This window comes from Cetorhinus maximus, unplaced genomic scaffold (genome assembly GCF_964194155.1).
Source record: "Cetorhinus maximus unplaced genomic scaffold, sCetMax3.hap1.1 HAP1_SCAFFOLD_373, whole genome shotgun sequence".
Lineage (NCBI taxonomy): Eukaryota > Metazoa > Chordata > Chondrichthyes > Lamniformes > Cetorhinidae > Cetorhinus > Cetorhinus maximus.
The window spans coordinates 25,001-40,000 of NW_027596319.1; positions in this window are offsets into that span (position 1 = coordinate 25,001).

Sequence of the window (15,000 nt, forward strand, 5' to 3'; positions counted from 1 at the left end):
CGCTCGCACGACTAGGAAATGCCGACTGGCGTGCGTCGCCTGCGTTCAAAACGGTTCTGGGCACGCACACAGTGCTGACTCTGCCCATGTCAAACACTACAGTGTGCAACCCAAGGGGACTCAGGCACCCCGCCCGCCCCCTAGGTGCCTGTGAACAGGCTTTGTATTTTTATTTTTCATCATCAAGTACACCGCCAGGTGACACTTTGTGATTTTTTTTGCTCATAAATACAGTTTTCTTATTTGTAAAACATCGGAAGCAACATGTTGGCGCTCGCACGGCTAGGAAATGCCGACTGGCGTGCGTCGCCTGCTTTCACATCGGTTCTGGGCACGCACACAGTGCTGACTCTGCCCATGTCAAACACTACAGTGTGCAACCCAAGGGGACTCAGGCACCCCGCCCGCCCCCTAGGTGCCTGTGAACAGGCTTTGTATTTTTATTTCTCATCATCAAGTACACCGCCAGGTGAAACTTTGTGATTTTTTTTTTTGCTGCTCATAAATACAATTTTCTTATTTGTAAAACAACGGAAGCAACCTGTTGGCGCTCGCACGGAGAGGAAATGCCGACCGGCGTGCGTCGCCTGCGTTCAAAAGGGTTCTGGGCACGCACACAGTGTTGACTCTGTCCATGTCAAACACTCTATAGTGTGCAACCCAAGGGGACTCAGGCACCCCCGCCCCAAAGGTGCCTGTGAACAGACTTTGTATTTATATTTTTCATCATCAAGTACACCGCCAGGTGACACTTTGTGATTTTTTTTGTTCATAAATACACATGTATATATATATATATATTTGACACTTTGTCATTTTGTCTGTTCTTTTCGCCACAGGCCAAGTTTATTAAACCAGGGTTACCACCGGTCTGGACCCTGGCCGATATTTCAGACCGACAACGGAGTTCGGAAAGCCCGCACAAATTCATCTTAAATCCTCATATAGGACTTCCGAGAGCTCTTTGAAAGGTATTCTATTTGAAAACGCTTACCACCCTCAAAGTCGCACTTTTCTGGGCATTTTTAAAGTGTGACCGTTGTCTGAAAATGTTCTGAAAATCGTGTCCCCGAAAATCTCCGGGTACCCCGCCAACCTCCCCTGCCAACAATTGCAACCGTAAGGTCGGGCGGTAGGCCTACCGTCCAGGAGGCCCCAAAGCCCGCAAAACGCCATTTTGCCATTTTCTCATCGGGACTTCCGAGGGGAACTCATTAACGAGCTCCAGGAGTGGTATGCCAGAAATTGCAACTTGACCCGTCGCCGGGCACACCCGCTACTCTCTGCGGGAATACCCCCACCGGGTGCCGGGTAAAGGCCTCGGATCTGACCTCATGGACTTCCGTCTGCGCACGGATTTTGCTCTCGCGGGCCCAAGAGCCACTTTCCACGGCCTACCAACGCAATCCGAAGTGCATTGGCCAACCATTACAACGGGAAACACTTTGCCTCTCCGCCAGAGACTAAGTCCAATTGGTTAACCATTTCTCAGGAAAACACTTTGACTCTCTGCCAGAGACTAAGTCCAATTGGTTAACCATTTCTCATGGCCGCAATTTGCCTGCTGTTCACAGACGAAGTCCAATTGGTTAACCATTTCTCAGGAAAACACTTTGCCTCTCTGCCAGAGACTAAGTCCAATTGGTTAACCATTTCTCAGGAAAACGCTTTGCCTCTCTGCCAGAGACTAAGTCCAATTGGTTAACCATTTCTCTTGAAAACACTTTGCCTCTCTGCCAGAGACTAAGTCCAATTGGTTATCCATTTCTCGTGAAAACACTTTGCCTCTCTGCCAGAGACTAAGTCCAATTGGTTAACCATTTCTCGTGAATACACTTTGTCTCTCTGCCAGAGACTAAGTCCAATTGGTTAACCATTTCTCGTGAAAACACTTTGTCTCTCCGCCAGAGACTAAGTCCAATTGGTTAATCATTTCTCAAGGCCACAATTTGCCTGCCGTTCAGAGACCAAGTCCAATTGGTTAACCATTTCTCTTGAAAACACTTTGCCTCTCTGCCAGAGACTAAGTCCAATTGGTTAACCATTTCTCGTGAAAACACTTTGTCTCTCCTCCAGAGACTAAGTCCAATTGGTTAATCATTTCTCAAGGCCACAATTTGCCTGCCGTTCAGAGACCAAGTCCAATTGGTTAACCATTTCTCTTGAAAACACTTTGCCTCTCTGCCAGAGACTAAGTCCAATTGGTTAACCATTTCTCTTGAAAACACTTTGTCTCTCCGCCAGAGACTAAGTCCAATTGGTTAACCATTTCTCGTGAAAACACTTTGCCTCTCTGCCAGAGACTAAGTCCAATTGGTTAACCAATTCTCGTGAAAACACTTTGCCTCTCTGCCAGAGACTAAGTCCAATTGGTTATCCATTTCTCTTGAAAACACTTTGTCTCTCCGCCAGAGACTAAGTCCAATTGGTTAACCATTTCTCGTGAAAACACTTTGCCTCTCTGCCAGAGACTAAGTCCAATTGGTTAACCATTTCTCGTGAAAACACTTTGCCTCTCTGCCAGAGACTAAGTCCAATTGGTTAACCATTTCTCGTGAAAATACTTGGTCTCTCCGCCAGAGACTAAGTCCAATTGGTTAATCATTTCTCAAGGCCACAATTTGCCTGCCGTTCAGAGAAAAAGTCCAATTGGTTAACCATTTCTCTTGAAAACACTTTGCCTCTCTGCCAGAGACTAAGTCCAATTGGTTAACCATTTCTCTTGAAAACACTTTGTCTCTCCGCCAGAGACTAAGTCCAATTGGTTAACCATTTCTCTTGAAAACACTTTGCCTCTCTGCCAGAGACTAAGTCCAATTGGTTAACCATTTCTCAGGGGCTCACCGAGGGCAATCTGTAACGTCTCGCGGGCCCGGGGGCCCCTTTGCACGGCCTGCCAATGCAATCCGAGCCGCACTGTCCTTCGTTTGGTTAACCATTTCTCAGGGGCACACCGAGGGCACCCTGCATTGTCTCGCGGGCCCGGAGGCCACTTTGCACGGCCTGCCAACGCAATGCGAGGTGCTTCGCCCTTGGCCGCCTTCCCGGCCGGCTTCGGGACGTTTCGGGGGCTCTCACCGGGGCAAATCCGGTCCCCCGGGCGATTAGGAGGCCTCCCCGGGCAGGCCCGGGCTTCAGGCCGCCGCTTTTCCATCCCGGCCGAAAGAGGCGAAAAATGCCGAAAATGGCCAAAAATGGCCGCCGGCAGGGCCTCTCGGTCGGTTTGGCGGCAGCCTGGGTCGGTCCCTGCAGACCTGGAGGCTCGAGAAGGTTTTTGGCGATGTCGACCGATTCTCGATTTGCCACCTCCTACTATTCTGCAGGTACCCCGCCAACCTCCCCTGCCGACAATTCCAACCGTAAGGTCGGGCGGTAGTCCTACCGACGAAGAGGCCCCAAAGCCCGCAAAACGCCATTTTGCCCTTTCCTCATCGGGACTTCCGCGGGGAACTCATTAACCAGCTCCATGAGTGGCATGCCAGAAATTGCAACTTGACCCGTCGCCGGGCAGATTCGCTACTCTCTGCGGGAATACCCCCACCGGGTGCCGGGTAAAGGCCTCGGATCTGACCTCATGGACTTCCGTCTGTGCACGGATTTTGCTCTCGCGGGCCCAAGAGCCTCATTGCCCGGCCTGCCAATGCAACCCGAGGTCCATTGGCCTCATTGGTTAATTATTTCTCGAGAAAACACTTTGCCTCTCCGCCAGAGACTAAGTCCAATTGGTTAATCATTTCTCAAGGCCACAATTTGCCTGCCGTTCAGAGACTAAGTCCAATTGGTTAACCATTTCTCTTGAAAACACTTTGCCTCTCTGCCAGAGACTAAGTCCAATTGGTTAACCATTTCTCTTGAAAACACTTTGCCTCTCTGCCAGAGACTAAGTCCAATTGGTTAACCAATTCTCGTGAAAACACTTTGCCTCTCTGCCAGAGACTAAGTCCAATTGGTTATCCATTTCTCTTGAAAACACTTTGTCTCTCCGCCAGAGACTAAGTCCAATTGGTTAACCATTTCTCGTGAAAACACTTTGCCTCTCTGCCAGAGACTAAGTCCAATTGGTTAACCATTTCTCGTGAAAACACTTTGCCTCTCTGCCAGAGACTAAGTCCAATTGGTTAACCATTTCTCGTGAAAATACTTGGTCTCTCCGCCAGAGACTAAGTCCAATTGGTTAATCATTTCGCAAGGCCACAATTTGCCTGCCGTTCAGAGAAAAAGTCCAATTGGTTAACCATTTCTCTTGAAAACACTTTGCCTCTCTGCCAGAGACTAAGTCCAATTGGTTAACCATTTCTCTTGAAAACACTTTGTCTCTCCGCCAGAGACTAAGTCCAATTGGTTAACCATTTCTCTTGAAAACACTTTGCCTCTCTGCCAGAGACTAAGTCCAATTGGTTAACCATTTCTCAGGGGCTCACCGAGGGCAATCTGTAACGTCTCGCGGGCCCGGGGGCCCCTTTGCACGGCCTGCCAATGCAATCCGAGCCGCACTGTCCTTCGTTTGGTTAACCATTTCTCAGGGGCACACCGAGGGCACCCTGCATTGTCTCGCGGGCCCGGAGGCCACTTTGCACGGCCTGCCAACGCAATGCGAGGTGCTTCGCCCTTGGCCGCCTTCCCGGCCGGCTTCGGGACGTTTCGGGGGCTCTCACCGGGGCAAATCCGGTCCCCCGGGCGATTAGGAGGCCTCCCCGGGCAGGCCCGGGCTTCAGGCCGCCGCTTTTCCATCCCGGCCGAAAGAGGCGAAAAATGCCGAAAATGGCCAAAAATGGCCGCCGGCAGGGCCTCTCGGTCGGTTTGGCGGCAGCCTGGGTCGGTCCCTGCAGACCTGGAGGCTCGAGAAGGTTTTTGGCGATGTCGACCGATTCTCGATTTGCCACCTCCTACTATTCTGCAGGTACCCCGCCAACCTCCCCTGCCGACAATTCCAACCGTAAGGTCGGGCGGTAGTCCTACCGACGAAGAGGCCCCAAAGCCCGCAAAACGCCATTTTGCCCTTTCCTCATCGGGACTTCCGCGGGGAACTCATTAACCAGCTCCATGAGTGGCATGCCAGAAATTGCAACTTGACCCGTCGCCGGGCAGATTCGCTACTCTCTGCGGGAATACCCCCACCGGGTGCCGGGTAAAGGCCTCGGATCTGACCTCATGGACTTCCGTCTGTGCACGGATTTTGCTCTCGCGGGCCCAAGAGCCTCATTGCCCGGCCTGCCAATGCAACCCGAGGTCCATTGGCCTCATTGGTTAATTATTTCTCGAGAAAACACTTTGCCTCTCCGCCAGAGACTAAGTCCAATTGGTTAATCATTTCTCAAGGCCACAATTTGCCTGCCGTTCAGAGACTAAGTCCAATTGGTTAACCATTTCTCTTGAAAACACTTTGCCTCTCTGCCAGAGACTAAGTCCAATTGGTTAACCATTTCTCTTGAAAACACTTTGCCTCTCTGCCAGAGACTAAGTCCAATTGGTTAACCATTTCTCGTGAAAACACTTTGCCTCTCTGCCAGAGACTAAGTCCAATTGGTTATCCATTTCTCTGGAAAACACTTTGTCTCTCCGCCAGAGACTAAGTCCAACTGGTTAACCATTTCTCGTGAAAACACTTTGCCTCTCCGCCAGAGACTAAGTCCAATTGGTTAATCATTTCTCAAGGCCACAATTTGCCTGCCGTTCAGAGACCAAGTCCAATTGGTTAACCATTTCTCTTGAAAACACTTTGCCTCTCTGCCAGAGACGAAGTCCAATTGGTTAACCATTTCTCTTGAAAACACTTTGTCTCTCCGCCAGAGACTAAGTCCAATTGGTTAACCATTTCTCTGGAAAACACTTTGCCTCTCTGCCAGAGACTAAGTCCAATTGGTTAACCATTTCTCGTGAAAACACTTTGCCTCTCTGCCAGAGACTAAGTCCAATTGGTTATCCATTTCTCTTGAAAACACTTTGTCTCTCCGCCAGAGACTAAGTCCAATTGGTTAACCATTTCTCTTGAAAACACTTTGCCTCTCTGCCAGAAACTAAGTCCAATTGGTTAACCATTTCTCTGGAAAACACTTTGCCTCTCTGCCAGAGACTAAGTCCAATTGGTTAACCATTTCTCTTGAAAACACTTTGCCTCTCTGCCAGAGACTAAGTCCAATTGGTTAACCATTTCTCTTGAAAACACTTTGTCTCTCCGCCAGAGACTAAGTCCAATTGGTTAATCATTTCTCTTGAAAACACTTTGCCTCTCCGCCAGAGACTAAGTCCAATTGGTTAACCATTTCTCGTGAAAACACTTTGCCTCTCTGCCAGAGACTAAGTCCAACTGGTTAACCATTTCTCTTGAAAACACTTTGCCTCTCTGCCAGAGACTAAGTCCAATTGGTTAACCATTTCTCGTGAAAACACTTTGTCTCTCCGCCAGAGACTAAGTCCAATTGGTTAACCATTTCTCGTGAAAACACTTTGCCTCTCTGCCAGAGACTAAGTCCAATTGGTTAACCATTTCTCAGGGGCTCACCGAGGGCAATCTGTAACGTCTCGCGGGCCCGGGGGCCCCTTTGCACGGCCTGCCAATGCAATCCGAGCCGCACTGTCCTTCGTTTGGTTAACCATTTCTCAGGGGCACACCGAGGGCACCCTGCATTGTCTCGCGGGCCCGGAGGCCACTTTGCACGGCCTGCCAACGCAATGCGAGGTGCTTCGCCCTTGGCCGCCTTCCCGGCCGGCTTCGGGACGTTTCGGGGGCTCTCACCGGGGCAAATCCGGTCCCCCGGGCGATTAGGAGGCCTCCCCGGGCAGGCCCGGGCTTCAGGCCGCCGCTTTTCCATCCCGGCCGAAAGAGGCGAAAAATGCCGAAAATGGCCAAAAATGGCCGCCGGCAGGGCCTCTCGGTCGGTTTGGCGGCAGCCTGGGTCGGTCCCTGCAGACCTGGAGGCTCGAGAAGGTTTTTGGCGATGTCGACCGATTCTCGATTTGCCACCTCCTACTATTCTGCAGGTACCCCGCCAACCTCCCCTGCCGACAATTCCAACCGTAAGGTCGGGCGGTAGTCCTACCGACGAAGAGGCCCCAAAGCCCGCAAAACGCCATTTTGCCCTTTCCTCATCGGGACTTCCGCGGGGAACTCATTAACCAGCTCCATGAGTGGCATGCCAGAAATTGCAACTTGACCCGTCGCCGGGCAGATTCGCTACTCTCTGCGGGAATACCCCCACCGGGTGCCGGGTAAAGGCCTCGGATCTGACCTCATGGACTTCCGTCTGTGCACGGATTTTGCTCTCGCGGGCCCAAGAGCCTCATTGCCCGGCCTGCCAATGCAACCCGAGGTCCATTGGCCTCATTGGTTAATTATTTCTCGAGAAAACACTTTGCCTCTCCGCCAGAGACTAAGTCCAATTGGTTAATCATTTCTCAAGGCCACAATTTGCCTGCCGTTCAGAGACTAAGTCCAATTGGTTAACCATTTCTCTTGAAAACACTTTGCCTCTCTGCCAGAGACTAAGTCCAATTGGTTAACCATTTCTCTTGAAAACACTTTGCCTCTCTGCCAGAGACTAAGTCCAATTGGTTAACCATTTCTCGTGAAAACACTTTGCCTCTCTGCCAGAGACTAAGTCCAATTGGTTATCCATTTCTCTGGAAAACACTTTGTCTCTCCGCCAGAGACTAAGTCCAACTGGTTAACCATTTCTCGTGAAAACACTTTGCCTCTCCGCCAGAGACTAAGTCCAATTGGTTAATCATTTCTCAAGGCCACAATTTGCCTGCCGTTCAGAGACCAAGTCCAATTGGTTAACCATTTCTCTTGAAAACACTTTGCCTCTCTGCCAGAGACGAAGTCCAATTGGTTAACCATTTCTCTTGAAAACACTTTGTCTCTCCGCCAGAGACTAAGTCCAATTGGTTAACCATTTCTCTGGAAAACACTTTGCCTCTCTGCCAGAGACTAAGTCCAATTGGTTAACCATTTCTCGTGAAAACACTTTGCCTCTCTGCCAGAGACTAAGTCCAATTGGTTATCCATTTCTCTTGAAAACACTTTGTCTCTCCGCCAGAGACTAAGTCCAATTGGTTAACCATTTCTCTTGAAAACACTTTGCCTCTCTGCCAGAAACTAAGTCCAATTGGTTAACCATTTCTCGTGAAAACACTTTGCCTCTCTGCCAGAGACTAAGTCCAATTGGTTATCCATTTCTCTTGAAAACACTTTGTCTCTCCGCCAGAGACTAAGTCCAATTGGTTAACCATTTCTCTTGAAAACACTTTGCCTCTCTGCCAGAGACTAAGTCCAATTGGTTAATCATTTCTCTTGAAAACACTTTGCCTCTCCGCCAGAGACTAAGTCCAATTGGTTAACCATTTCTCGTGAAAACACTTTGCCTCTCTGCCAGAGACTAAGTCCAATTGGTTAACCATTTCTCTTGAAAACACTTTGTCTCTCTGCCAGAGACTAAGTCCAATTGGTTAACCATTTCTCAGGGGCACACCGAGGGCAACCTGTAACGTCTCGCGGGCCCGGGGGCCCCTTTGCACGGCCTGCCAATGCAATCCGAGGCGCACTGTCCTTCGTTTGGTTAACCATTTCTCAGGGGCACACCGAGGGCACCCTGCATTGTCTCGCGGGCCCGGAGGCCACTTTGCACGGCCTGCCAATGCAATCCGAGGTCCTTCGCCCTTGGCCGCCTTCCCGGCCGGCTTCGGGACGTTTCGGGGGCTCTCACCGGGGCAAATCCGGTCCCCCGGGCGATTAGGAGGCCTCCCCGGGCAGGCCCGGGCTTCAGGCCGCCGCTTTTCCATCCCGGCCGAAAGAGGCGAAAAATGCCGAAAATGGCCAAAAATGGCCGCCGGCAGGGCCTCTCGGTCGGTTTGGCGGCAGCCTGGGTCGGTCCCTGCAGACCTGGAGGCTCGAGAAGGTTTTTGGCGATGTCGACCGATTCTCGATTTGCCACCTCCTACTATTCTGCAGGTACCCCGCCAACCTCCCCTGCCGACAATTCCAACCGTAAGGTCGGGCGGTAGTCCTACCGACGAAGAGGCCCCAAAGCCCGCAAAACGCCATTTTGCCCTTTCCTCATCGGGACTTCCGAGGGGAACTCATTAACCAGCTCCATGAGTGGCATGCCAGAAATTGCAACTTGACCCGTCGCCGGGCAGATTCGCTACTCTCTGCGGGAATACCCCCACCGGGTGCCGGGTAAAGGCCTCGGATCTGACCTCATGGACTTCCGTCTGTGCACGGATTTTGCTCTCGCGGGCCCAAGAGCCACATTGCCCGGCCTGCCAATGCAACCCGAGGTCCATTGGCCTCATTGGTTAATTATTTCTCGAGAAAACACTTTGCCTCTCTGCCAGAGACTAAGTCCAATTGGTTAACCATTTCTCAGGGGCACAGTTTGCCTGCCGTTCAGAGACTAAGTCCAATTGGTTAACCATTTCTCAGGAAAACACTTTGCCTCTCTGCCAGAGACTAAGTCCAATTGGTTAACCATTTCTCGTGAAAACACTTTGCCTCTCTGCCAGAGACTAAGTCCAATTGGTTAACCATTTCTCTTGAAAACACTTTGTCTCTCCGCCAGAGACTAAGTCCAATTGGTTAATCATTTCTCTTGAAAACACTTTGCCTCTCCGCCAGAGACTAAGTCCAATTGGTTAACCATTTCTCGTGAAAACACTTTGCCTCTCTGCCAGAGACTAAGTCCAATTGGTTAACCATTTCTCTTGAAAACACTTTGCCTCTCTGCCAGAGACTAAGTCCAATTGGTTAACCATTTCTCGTGAAAACACTTTGCCTCTCCGCCAGAGACTAAGTCCAATTGGTTAACCATTTCTCAGGGGCACACCGAGGGCAATCTGTAACGTCTCGCGGGCCCGGGGGCCCCTTTGCACGGCCTGCCAATGCAATCCGAGGCCCACTGTCCTTCGTTTGGTTAACCATTTCTCAGGGGCACACCGAGGGCACCCTGCATTGTCTCGCGGGCCCGGAGGCCACTTTGCACGGCCTGCCAACGCAATGCGAGGTGCTTCGCCCTTGGCCGCCTTCCCGGCCGGCTTCGGGGCGTTTCGGGGGCTCTCACCGGGGCAAATCCGGTCCCCCGGGCGATTAGGAGGCTTCCCCGGGCAGGCCCGGGCTTCAGGCCGCCGCTTTTCCATCCCGGCCGAAAGAGGCGAAAAATGCCGAAAATGGCCAAAAATGGCCGCCGGCAGGGCCTGTCGGTCGGTTTGGCGGCAGCCTGGGTCGGTCCCTGCAGACCTGGAGGCTCGAGAAGGTTTTTGGCGATGTCGACCGATTCTCGATTTGCCACCTCCTACTATTCTGCAGGTACCCCGCCAACCTCCCCTGCCGACAATTCCAACCGTAAGGTCGGGCGGTAGTCCTACCGACGAAGAGGCCCCAAAGCCCGCAAAACGCCATTTTGCCCTTTCCTCATCGGGACTTCCGAGGGGAACTCATGAACCAGCTCCAGGAGTGGCATGCCAGAAATTGCAACTTGACCCGTCGCCGGGCGCACTCGCTGCTCTTTGCGGGAATACCCCCACCGGGCGCCGGGTAAGAGCCTCGGATCTGACCTCATGGGCTTCCGTCCTCGCACGGATTTTGCTCTCCCGGGCCCAGGGGCCACTTTCCCCGGCCTTGCGAAGGCAATCGGAGGTGCTTCGCCCTCGAAACCGCCTTCCCGGCCGGCTTCGGGACGTTTCCGGGGCAAATCCGGTCCCGCGGGCGAAGGGGAGCCTTCCCCGGGCACGCCCGGGCTTCAGGCCGCCGCTTTCCGTGACCTACCGAAAGACGCGAAAAATGCCGAAAATGGCCAAAAATGGCCGCCCGGCACGGCCTCGCGGTCGGTTTGGGGGCAGCCTGGGTCGGTCCCTGCAGACCTGGAGGCTCGAGAAGGCACTTGGCGATGTCGACCGATTCTCGATTTGCCACCTCCTACTATTCTGCAGGTACCCCGCCAACCTCCCCAGCCAACAAATCGCAAATGCCGATCGGCGGGTGACCGTCCGGTAGTCATGCCGACGAAGAGGCACCTAGGCCCCGCAAACGCTTCCAAATCCGACCCCATCCCGGACCGGTTCTTTTTTAAAAAAGGCTCCCAGGACTCCGGATTTTTTCCTGCCGCACTCGGGACCACCCGACGGACACGAAACCGGGAACCTTTCCCCGGTCCGACCCTCCTCGGCCCGGCCAGCCGACGTCGAAGCGGCCGACTGGTTAATGATTTCACCCTGCTCCGACGTGACGCGTTTTCCAACCGCGCATGCGCGGCTCTGCCTCCCGAACCGCCCCCTCACGTGAGGGCTCTGGGTCCGCCCCCCGGCAGCCATTTCCTCCTGCCGGTCCGTTATTTTACGCCGTTTTTCGCCCTCCAGCCCTGCCGGAATGCTGCCTGCTCGCTGGTTAACCATTTCGCTCCCTGCACTTCGGCTTCTGCCCTGCTGGGGAAGCCCGCTGCTGCCTCTAACCGTACTCACGGGCGGGCGGCTCTGCTGCGCGGCCTCCGGCCACGCCCCCTCACCTGGTTTGCTGGGAACCCGCCCCCGGCAGCCTGTTACTCGTGCCGGTTCGGTCTTATCGGCCCTTTTTGCACCTTCCCTGCCTGCTGGCATGCTTCGGCTCACCGGTCAACCGGTTCCCCGTTCTCCACTTAGACTTTTGAGCTGCGGGGCTGGTCTGCCGCGAACTGCACCCGTATTACGGGGCGGGCGGCTCTACTGCCCGTACGGCTGCCCTGCCTGTTAACTGGTTAACCGTTTCCCCGTCCAAGTACTTCGTCCCTGGACCTGCCGGTGTGTTCTGCAGCTAACTGCACCCGTATTACGGGGCGGGACGCTCCGCTTACCGGCCGGCTGCCATGCCTGCTTAACTGGTCAACCATTTACTCACATATACTTAGCCCCTGGAGCTGCTGGGCTGGTCGGCGACCTAACTGCACCCTTGTTGCCGGGAGGTCGGCACTAATTGCCGGCCGGCCGGCTGCCCTGCCTGCTAACTGGTAAACCCTTTACCCACATGTACTTAGCCCCTGGATACTGATGGGCTGTTCTGCACCTAACTGCACCCTGATTAGCGGGCGGGCGGCTTTAATTGCCGGCCGGCTGCTCTGCCTGCTAACTGGTTAACCATTGACCCACATGTACTTAGCCCCTGGAAACAGAGGGGCTGTTCTGCACCTAACTGCACCCTTATTAGCGGGCGGACAGGCGGCCGGCTCTAATTACCGGCCGGCCGGCTGCCCTGCCTGCTAACTGGTTAACCATTTACCCACATGTACTTAGCCCCTGGAAACTGATGGGCTGTTCTGCACCTAACTGCACCCTTATTAGCGGGCGGACAGGCGGCCGGCTCTAATTACCGGCCGGCCGGCTGCCCTGCCTGCTAACTGGTTCACCATTTACCCACATGTCCTTAGCCCCTGGAAGCTGATGGGCTGTTCTGCACCTAACTGCACCCTTATTAGCGGGCGGGCGGCTGTAATTACCGGCCGGCTGCCCTGCCTGCTAACTGGTTAACCATTTACCCACATGTACTTAGCCCCTGGAAACTGATGGGCTGTCCTGCACCTAACTGCACCCTTATTAGCGGGCGGACAGGCGGCCGGCTCTAATTACCGGCCGGCCGGCTGCCCTGCCTTGCTAACTGGTTAACCATTTACCCACATGTACTTAGCCCCTGGAAACTGATGGGCTGTCCTGCACCTAACTGCACCCTTACTAGCGGGCGGGCGGCTGTAATTAGCGGCCGGCTGCCCTGCCTGCTAACTGGTTCATCATTTACCCACATGTACTTAGCCCCTGGAGCTGCTGGGCTGGTCGGCACCTAACTGCAGCCCTATGGCCGGGAGGTCGGCTCTAATTACCGGCCGGCCGGCTGCCCTGCCTGCTAACTGGTTAATCATTTACCCACATGTACTTAGCCCCTGGAGCTGCTGGGCTGGTCGGCACCTAACTGCACCCGTAATGGCCGGGAGGTCGGCTCTAATTACCGGCCGGCTGCCCTGCCTGCTAACTGGTTAACCATTTACCCACATGTACTTAGCCCCTGGAGCTGATGGGCTCTTCTGCACCGAACTGCACCCTGATTAGCGGGCGGGCGGCTCTAATTGCCGGCCGGCTGCCCTGCCTGCTAACTGGTTAACCATTTACCCGCATGTACTTAGCCCCTGGAGCTGCTGGGCTGGCCGGCACCTAACTGCACCCTTATCACCGGGCGGGCGGCTCTAATTACCGGCCGGCCGGCTGCCCTGCCTGCTAACTGGTTCACCATTTACCCACATGTACTTAGCCCCTGGAGCTGCTGGGCTGGCCGGCACCTAACTGCACCCTTATCACCGGGCGGGCGGCTCTAATTACCGGCCGGCCGGCTGCCCTGCCTGCTAACTGGTTAACCATTTACCCACATGTACTTAGCCCCTGGAAGCTGATGGGCTGTTCTGCACCTAACTGCACCCTGATTAGCGGGCGGGCGGCTGTAATTGCCGGCCGGCTGCATTGCCTGCTAACTGGTTAACCATTGACCCACATGTACTTAGCCCCTGGAAACAGAGGGGCTGTTCTGCACCTAACTGCACCCTTAATAGCGGGCGGACAGGCGGACGGCTCTAATTACCGGCCGGCCGGCTGCCCTGCCTGCTAACTGGTTAACCATTTACCCACATGTACTTAGCCCCTGGAAACTGATGGGCTGTTCTGCACCATACTGCACCCTTATTAGCGGGCGGACAGGCGGCCGGCTCTAATTACCGGCCGGCCGGCTGCCCTGCCTGCTAACTGGTTCACCATTTACCCACATGTCCTTAGCCCCTGGAAGCTGATGGGCTGTTCTGCACCTAACTGCACCCTTATTAGCGGGCGGGCGGGCGGCTCTAATTGCCGGCCGGCTGCTCTGCCTGCTAACTGGTTAACCATTGACCCACATGTACTTAGCCCCTGGAGCTGATGGGCTGTTCTGCACCTAACTGCACCTTGATTAGCGGGCGGGCGGCTCTAATTGCCGGCCGGCTGCTCTGCCTGCTAACTGGTTAACCATTTACCCACATGTACTTAGCCCCTGGAAAATGATGGGCTGTTCTGCACCTATCTGCACCCTGATTAGCGGGCGGGCGGCTCTAATTGCCGGCCGGCTGCTCTGCCTGCTGACTGGTTAACCATTTACCCACATGTACTTAGCCCCTGGAGCTGCTGGGCCTGTCGGCACCTAACTGCACCCTTATCACCGGGCGGGTGGCTCTATTTACCGGCCGGCTGCTCTGCCTGCTAACTGGTTAATCATTTACCCACATGTACTTAGCCCCAGGAGCTGCTGGGCTGGTCGGCACCTAACTGCAGCCCTATGGCCCGGCGGGCGGCCTCAATTACCGGCCGGCTTCCCTGCCTGCTAACTGGTTAACCATTTACCCACATGTACTTAGCCCCTGGAGCTGCTGGGCTGTTCGGCACCTAACTGCACCCGTATGGCCGGGAGGTCGGCTATAATTACCGGCCGGTTGCCCTGCCTGCTAACTGGTTAACCATTTACCCACATGTACTTAGCCCCTGGAGCTGCTGGGCTGTTCGGCACCTAACTGCACCCGTATGGCCGGGAGGTCGGCTATAATTACCGGCCGGTTGCCCTGCCTGCTAACTGGTTAATCATTTACCCACATGCACTTCGCCCCTGGAGCTGCTGGGCTGGTCGGCACCTAACTGCAGCCCTATGGCCGGGCGGGCGGCTCCAATTACCGGCCGGCTGCCCTGCCTGCTAACTGGTTAACCATTTACCCACACGTACTTAGCCCCTGGAGCTGCTGGGCTGGTCGGCACCTAACTGCACCCGTATGGCCGGGAGGTCGGCTCTAATTACCGGCCGGCCGGCTGCCCTGCCTGCTAACTGGTTAACCGTTTACCCACCCGTACTTAGCCCCTGGAGCTGCTGGGCTGGTCGGCACCTAACTGCACCCTTATCACCGGGCGGGCCGCTCTCATTGCCGGCCGGCTGCCCTGCCTGCTAACTGGTTAACCATTTCACCTTCTGCACTTTGC